The sequence below is a fragment of the Triticum aestivum genome, chromosome 6B (assembly GCF_018294505.1).
Source record: "Triticum aestivum cultivar Chinese Spring chromosome 6B, IWGSC CS RefSeq v2.1, whole genome shotgun sequence".
NCBI classification, from domain to species: Eukaryota; Viridiplantae; Streptophyta; class Magnoliopsida; order Poales; family Poaceae; genus Triticum; species Triticum aestivum.
In genome coordinates, this window is record NC_057810.1 from 297,224,795 (window position 1) to 297,233,980 (window position 9,186).

The following is a 9,186-nucleotide window of genomic DNA, read 5'->3' on the forward strand; positions in this document are numbered from 1 at the left end:
ATTCAAGGAACAGAGTAATGCATTAAGAAGGATGACATGATGTAGAGGGATAAACTCAAGCAATATGATATAAACCCCATCTTTTTTTGGGAAAGGACACCGCAAGATTGAACCCAAAGCTAAGCACTTCTCCCATTGCAAGAAAGATCAATCTAGTAGGCCAAACCAAACTGATAATTCGAAGAGACTTGCAAAGATAACCAATCACACATAAAAGAATTAAGAGGAGATTCAACTAGTTCTCATAGATAAACTTGATCATAAACCCATAATTCATCGGATCTCGACAAACACACCGCAAAAAGAGGTACATCGAATAGATCTCCAAGAAGATCAAGGAGAACTTTGTATTGAGATTAAAAGAGAGAGAGAAGAAGCCATTTAGCTAATAAAAATAGGCCCGAAGGTCTGTGGTAAACTACTCACAACTCATCGGAGAGGCCTTGGAGATGATGTAGAGGCCCTCCATGGTTGATTCCCCCTCCGGCGGAGCACCGGCGAAGGCTCCAAGATGGGATCTCACGGATACAGAAGGTTGTGGCAGTGGAAATAGTTTTTCATGGTGCTCCCCGATGTTTTCAGGGTGCGGGAGTATATATAGGCGAAGGAGGTAGGTCAGGGGAGCCACGAGGGGCCCATGAGGGTGGGGGCGTGCCTACCCCCCAAGGGCGCGCCCTCCTACCTCGTGGCCGCCTCGTATGCTTCTTGATGTCCACTCCAAGTCTCCTGGATTCCGTTTGTTCCAAAAAGATCGCTCTCGAAGGTTTCATTCCGTTTGGACTCCGTTTGATATTCCTTTTCTTCGAAACACTGAAATAGGCAAAAAAACAGCAATTCAGACTGGGCCTTCGGTTAGTAGGTTAGTCCCAAAAATGATATAAAAGTGTAAAGTAAATCCCATAAACATCCAAAACGGGTAATATAATAGCATGGAACAATCAAAAATTACAGATACGTTGGAGATGTATCAAGCATCCCCAAGCTTAATTCCTGCTCATCCTCGAGTAGGTAAATGATAAAAACAGACTTTTTGATGTGGAATCCTACCTAGCATATTTCTCAATGTAATTTTCTTTATTGTGGCATGAATGTTCAGATCCAAATGATTCTAAATAAAAGTTCATATTGATATAAGAGTAATAATACTTCAAGCATACTAACAAAGCAATCATGTCTTCTCAAAATAACATGGCTAAAGAAAGCTATCGCTACAAAATCATATAGTCTGGCTATGCTCTATCTTCATCACACAAAGTATTTAATCATTCACAACCCCGATGACAAGCCAAGCAATTGTTTCATACTTTAGTATTCTCAAACTTTTTCAACTTTCACGCAATACATGAGCGTGAGCCATGGACATAGCACTATATGGAATAGAATGGTGGTTGTGGAGAAGGCAAAAAGGGAGAAGATAGTCTCACATCAACTAGGTGTATCAACGGGCTATGGAGATGCCCATTAATAGATATCAATGTGAGTGAGTAGGGATTGCCATGCAACAGATGCACTAGAGCTACAAGTGTATGAAAGCTCAACAAAAGAAACTAAGTGGGTGTGCATCCAACTTGCTTGCTCATGAAGACCTGGGGCATTTTGAGGAAACCCATCATTGGAATATACAAGCCAAGTTCTATAATGAAAAATTCCCACTAGTATATGAAAGTGAAAGCATAGGAGACTCTCTATCATGAAGATCATGGTGCTACTTTGAAGCACAAGTGTGGTAAAAGAATATAGTAGCATTGTCCCTTCTCTCTTTTTCTCTCATTTTGTTTCTCTCTTTTCTTTATTTGGTGGGCTTCTTTGGCCTCTTTTTTGGGGGGGATTCTTTGGCCTCTTTTATTTTTATAAAGTCCAAAGTATCATCTCGACTTGTGGGGGAATCATAGTCTCCATCATCCTTTCCTCACCTGGGACAGTGCTCTAATAATGAAGATCATCACACTTTTATTTACTTACAACTCAAGAATTACAACTCAATACTTAGAACAAAACATGACTCTACGTGAATGCCTCCTGCGGTGTACCAGGATATGCAATGAATCAAGAGTGACATGTATGAAAGAATTATGAAGGTGGCCTTGCCACAAATACGATGTCAACTACATGATCATGCAAAGAGCAATATGACAATGAAGGGGCGTGTCATAATAAACGAAACGGTGGAAATTTGCATGGCAATATATCTCGGAATGGCTATGGAAATGCCATAATAGGTAGGTATGGTGGCTGTTTTGGGGAAGGTATATGGTGGGTGTATGGTACCGGCGAAAGTTGCGTGGCACAAGAGAGGCTAGCAATGGTGGAAGGGTGAGAGTGCGTATAATCCATGGACTCAACATTAGTCATAAAGAACTCATATACTTATTGCAAAAATTTACAAGTCATTGAAAACAAAGTACTACGCGCACTCCTAGGGGTATAGATTGGTAGGAAAAGACCATCGCTCGTCCCCGACCGCCACTCATAAGGAAGACAATAAATAAATAAATTATGCTCCAACTTCATCACAAAGCGGTTCACCATACATGCATGCTACGGGAATCACAAACTTCAACACAAGTATTCCTCAAATTCATAATTACTTCACTAGCATGACTCTAATATCACCATCCTCATATCTCAAAACAATTATCAAGCATCAAATTGATCATAGCATCCAATTCACTTTCTATGATAGTTTTTATTATACCCAACTTGGATGCCCATCATTTTAGGACCAAATTTATAACCATAGCAAATACCATGATGTTCTAAAATACTCTCAAAATGATATAAGTGAAGCATCAGAGATCAACAATTTCTACAAAATAAAGCCACCGCCGTGCTCTAAAAGATATAAGTGAAGCACTAGAGCAAAAATTATCTAGCTCAAAAGATATAAGTGAAGCACATAGAGTATTCTAATAAATTCCAAATCAAGTGTGTATCTCCCAAAAGGTGTGTACAGCAAGGATGATTGTGGTAAACTAAAAAACAAAGACTCATATCATACAAGACGCTCCAAGCAAAATACATATCATGTGGTGAATAAAAATATAGCTCCAAGTAAAGTTACTGATGGACGAAGACGAAAGAGGGGATGCCTTCCGGGGCATCCCCAAGCTTAGGCTTTTGGTTGTCCTTGAATATCTTGGGGTGCCATGGGCATCCCCAAGCTTGGGCTCTTGCCACTCCTTATTTCATAGTCCATCAAATCTTTACCCAAAACTTGAAAACTTCACAACACAAAACTCAACATGAAATCTCATAAGCTTCGTTAGTGCAAGAAAGAAAAATCACCACATAAGGTACTGCAATGAACTCATTCTTTATTTTTATTGGTGTTAAACCTACTATATTCTAACTTCTCTATGGTTCATACCCCCCGATACTAGCCATAGATGCATCAAAATAAGCAAACAACACACGAAAAACAGAATCTGTCAAAAATAGAACAGTTTGTAGCAATATGTAACTTTCGAATACTTCTGGAACTCTAAAAATCCTACCAAAATAGGAAGTCCTGGGAAATTTGTCTATTGATCTACTGCAAAATAATCAACGCAAAAGGACGTTTCTGTGATTTATTAAAATTATTCTCGTGCATGCAAAAGTTTCTGTTTTTCAGCAGAATCAAATTAACTATCACCGTAGGTTATCCTATAGGTTCTATTTGGCACAAACACTAATTAAAACATAAAACCACATCTAAAAAGAAGCTAGATGAATTATTTATTACTAAACAAAAACAAAAAGCAAGGAACAAAAATAAAATTGGGTTGCCTCCCAACAAGCGCTATTGTTGAACGCCCCTAGCTAGGCATAAAAGCGAGAATAGATCTAAGTATTGCCATCTTTGGTATTCAACTCATCAATAGGGTACTTATAACCCTTGGAAGTTTCTTTCCTAATGATTAAACTTCTTGCCAAGAAATCAAGAGATTCATTTGTAGCTAAAGGTTCCTTTATGAAAGCGAGAAAATTGGGACGAACACTTATTGATTTGAGATCCGCATTTTCCTTACTAGAAGATTCACCCTTATTTTTAGGAGGATACATAAGTTTGGCAATTTTGGTAGGAGGAGTTGGAGTATTTTTCATGGATGAAAAGGCAGACCTAAGTTGGTCATAATGTTGGGGAACATAGTAATTTCAAAAAATTTCCTACGCACATGCAAGATCATGGTGATGCATAGCAACGAGAGGGGAGAGTGTTGTCCATGTACCCTCGTAGACCGAAAGCGGAAGCGTTAGAACAACGTGATTGATGTAGTCGTACGTCTTCACGGTCCGACCGATCAAGCACCGAAACTACGGCACCTCCGAGTTCTAGCACACGTTCAGCTTGATGACGATCCCTGGACACCGATCCAGCGGAATGTCGGGGAAGAGTTCCGTCAGCATGATGGCGTGGTGACGATATTGATGCTCTACCGTCGCGGGGCTTCGCCTAAGCACCGCTACAATATTATCGAGGACTATGGTGGAGGGGGGCACCACACACGGCTAAGAGATCAAGAGATTAATTGTTGTGTCTAGAGGTGCCCCCCTACCCCCGTATATAAAGGAGCCAAGGGGAGGGGCGGGCGGCCAAGGAGGGGCGCACCAAGGGGAGTCCTACTCCCACCGGGAGTAGGACTCCCTTCTTTCCTAGTTGGAATAGGAGAAGGGGGGAAGGAGTAGGGAGAGGGGAAGGAAAGGGGGGGGCGCCGCCCCCCTCTCCTTGTCCTATTCGGACTAGGGGGAGGGGGCGCGGCCCAACCCTTGCCTCCTCTCTTCCTCTCCACTAGGGCCCATATAGGCCCATTAAGCCTCTGGGGGGTTCCGGTAACCTCCCGGTACTCCGGTAAAATCCCGATTTCACCCGGAACACTTCCGATATCCAAATATAGGCTTCCAATATATCAATCTTCATGTCTCGACCATTTCGAGACTCCTCGTCATGTCCGTAATCACATCCGGGACTCCGAACAAACTTTGATACATCAAAACTCATAAACTCATAATATAACTATCATCGAAACCTTAAGCGTGCGGACCCTACGGGTTCAAGAACTATGTAGACATGACCTAGAACCATTTCCGGTCAATAACCAATAGCGGAATCTGGATGCTCATATTGGCTCCTACATATTCTATGAAGATCTTTATCGGTCAAACCGCATAACAACATCTGTTGTTCCCTTTGTCATCGGTATGTTACTTGCTCGATATTCGATCATCGGTATCTCAATACCTAGTTCAATCTCGTTACCGGCAAGTCTCTTTACTCGTTACGTAATGCATCATTCCGTAACTAACTCATTAGCTACATTGCTTGCAAGGCTTATATTGATGTGCATTACCGAGAGGGCCCAGAGATACCTCTCCGACAATCGAAGTGACAAATCCTAATCTCTAAATACGCCAACCCAACATGTACCTTCGGAGACACCTGTAGAGCTCCTTTATAATCACCTAGTTACGTTGTGACGTTTGGTAGCACACAAAGTGTTCCTCTGGTAAACGGGAGTTACATAATCTCATAGTTGTAGGAACATGTATAAGTCATGAAGAAAGCAATAGCAACATACCAAAGGATCAAGTGCTAAGCTAACAGAATGGGTCAAGTCAATCACATCATTCTCCTAATGATGTGATCCCGTTAATCAAATGATAAATCATGTCTATGGTTAGGAAACTTAACCATCTTTGATTAACGAGCTAGTCAAGTAGAGGCATATAAGTGACACTATGTTTGTTTATGTATTCACACATGTATTATGTTTCCGGTTAATACAATTCTAGCATGAATAATAAACATTTATCATGAAATAAGGAAATAAATAATAACTTTATTATTGCCTCTAGGGCATATTTCCTTCAGTCTCCCACTTGCACTAGAGTCAATAATCTAGTTCACATCGCCATGTGATTTAACACCAATATTATATCTGTATATGATTAACACCCATAGTTCACATCATCATGTGACCAACACCCAAAAGGGTTTACTAGAGTCAATAATCTAGTTCACGTCGCTATGTGATTAACACCCAAAGAGTACTAAGGTGTGATCATGTTTTGCTCGTGAGAGAAGCTTAGTCAATGGGTCTGTCACATTCAGAGACGTATGTATTTTGCAAATATTCTATGTCTACAATGTTCTGCACGGAGCTACTCTAGCTAATTGCTCCCACTTTCAATATGTATCCAGATTGAGACTTAGAGTCATCTGGATCGGTGTAAAAGCTTGCACTGATGTAACTCTTTACGACGGGCTCTTTTATCACCTCTATAATCGAGAAATATTTCCTTAGTCCTCACTAAGGATATTCTTGACCAATGTCCAGTGATCTACTCCTAGATCACTATTGTATTCCCTTACCAAATTCAGAACAAGGTATACAATAGGTCTGGTACATAGCATAGCATACATTATAGAACCTATGACTGAGGCATAGGGAATGATTTTCATTCTCTTTTCTATTTTCTGCCGTGGTCGGGATTTGAGTCTTACTCAATTTCACACCTTTGCAACACAGGCAAGAACTCTTTCTTTGACTGTTCTATTTTGAACTACTTCAAAATCTTGACAAGGTATGTACTTATTGAAAAACTTATCAAGTGTCTTGATCTATCTCAACAGATTTTGATGCTCAATATGTAAGTAGCTTTACTGAGGTCTTTCTTTTAAAGAACTCCTTTCAAATACTCCTTTATGCTTTCCAGAAAAATTCTACATCATTTCTGACCAACAATATGTTACTCACATATATTTATCAGAAAGGCAGTAGTGCTCCCACTCACTTTATTGTAAATACAGGCTTCACCGCAAGTCTGTATAAAACTATATGCTTTGATCAACTTATCAAAGCGTATATTCCAACTCTGAGATGCTTGCACCAGTCCATAGATGGATCGCTGGAGCTTGCACACTTTGTTAGCACCTTTAGGATTGACAAAACCTTCTGGTTGCATCATATACAACTCTTCTTTAAGAAAACCATTAAGGAATGCAGTTTTGACATCCATTTTCCAGATTTCATAAAATGTGGCAATTGCTAACATGATTCGGACAGACTTAAGCATCGCTATAGTTGAGAAAATCTCGTTGTAGTCAACACCTTGAACTTGTCGAAAACCTTTTTGCGACAAGTCGAGCTTTGTAGATAGTAACACTACTATCAGCATCTGTCTTCCTCTTGAAGATCCATTTATACAATATGGCTTTCCTATCATCGGGCAACTCCACCAAAGTCCACACTTTGTTCTCATACATGGATCCCATCTCAGATTTCATGGCCTCAAGCCATTTCGCGGAATCTGGGCTCATCATTGCTACCTCTTGAGCACTGCGTTGGATTTCCCCGAAGAGGAGAGGATGATGTAGAAAAGTAGCATAAGTATTTCCCTCAGTTTTTGAGAACCAAGGTATCAATCCATTAGGAGACCACGCACAAGTCCCTCATACCTACACAAAATGATAGCTACTCGCAACCAACGCGATTAGGGGTTGTCAATCCCTTCACGGTCACTTACGAGAGTGAGATATGATAGAGATGATAAATAATATTTTTGGTATTTTTGATAGATAGATGCAAAGTGGAAAGTAAAAGGAAAAGTAAAAACAAAGCAAGTAATAAAGTGATAGAGATTGATATGATGAGAATAGACCCGGGGGCCATAGGTTTCATTTAGTGGCTTCTCTCAAGAGCATAAGTATTCTACGGTGGGTGAACAAATTACTATTGAGCAATTGACAGAATTGAGCATAGTTATGAGTATATCTAGGTATGATCATGTATATAGGCATCACGTCTGAGACAAGTAGATCGAGACGATTCTGCATCTACTACTATTACTCCACTCATCGACCGCTATCCAGCATGCATCTAGAGTATTAAGTTAAAAACAGAGTAACGCCTTAAGCAAGATGACATGATGTAGAGGGATAAATTCATGCAATATGATAAAAAAAACCATCTTGTTATCCTCAATGGCAACAATACAATACGTGCCTTGCTGCCCCTTCTGTCATTGGGAAAGGACACCGCAAGATTGAACCCAAAGCTAAGCACTTCTCCCATTGCAAGAACTACCAATCTAGTTGGCCAAACCAAAAAGGATAATTCGAAGAGACTTGCAAAGATAACTCAATCATACATAAAAGAATTCAGAGAAGATTCAAATATTGTTCATAGATAATACTGGATCATAAACCCACAATTCATCGGTCTCAACAGACACACCGCAAAAAGAAGAAGATTACATCGAATAGATCTCCACAAGAGAGGGGGAGAACATTGTATTGAGATCCAAAAAGAGAGAAGAAGCCATCTAGCTACTAGCTATGGACCCAAAGGTCTGAAGTAAACTACTCACACTTCATCGGAGGGGCTATGGTGTTGATGTAGAAGCCCTCCGTGATGGATGCCCCCTCCGGCGGAGCTCCGGAACAGGCCCCAAGATGGGATCTCGTGGATACAGAAGGTTGCGGTGGTGGAATTAGGTTTTTGGCTCCTGGTCTGATCGTTTGGGGATACATAGGTATATATAGGAGGAAGGATTATGTTGGTGGAGCAACAGGGGGGCCATGAGGCAGGGGGCGCGCCTAGGGGGCGCCCCCACCCTCGTGAACGCCTCTGTTATGTCTTGGAGTAGGGTCCAAGTCTCCTGGATCACGTTCGGTGAGAAAACCATGTTCCCGAAGGTTTCATTCCGTTTGGACTCCGTTTGATATTCCGTTTCTTCGAAACACTGAAATAGGCAAAAAAAACAACAATTCTGGGCTGGGCCTCCGGTTAATAGGTTAGTCCCAAAATAATATAAAAGTGGAAAATAAAGCCCAATATAGTCCAAAACAGTAGATAAAGTAGCATGGAGCAATCAAAAATTATAGATACGTTGGAGATGTATCAGGCATCCCCAAGCTTAATTCCTGCTCGTCCTCAAGTAGGTAAATGATAAAAAAGAATTTTTGATGTGGAGTGATACTTTGGCATAATTTCAACGTAAATCTTCTTAATTGTGATATGAATATTCAGATCCGAAAGATTCAAGACAAAAGTTCATATTGACAAAAGATAATAATATTTCCAGCATACTAATCAAAGCAATCATGTCTTCTCAAAATAACATGGCCAAAGAAAGTTATAACTACAAAATCATATAGTCTGGCTATGCTCCATCTTCCCCACACAAAATATTTAAATCATGCAC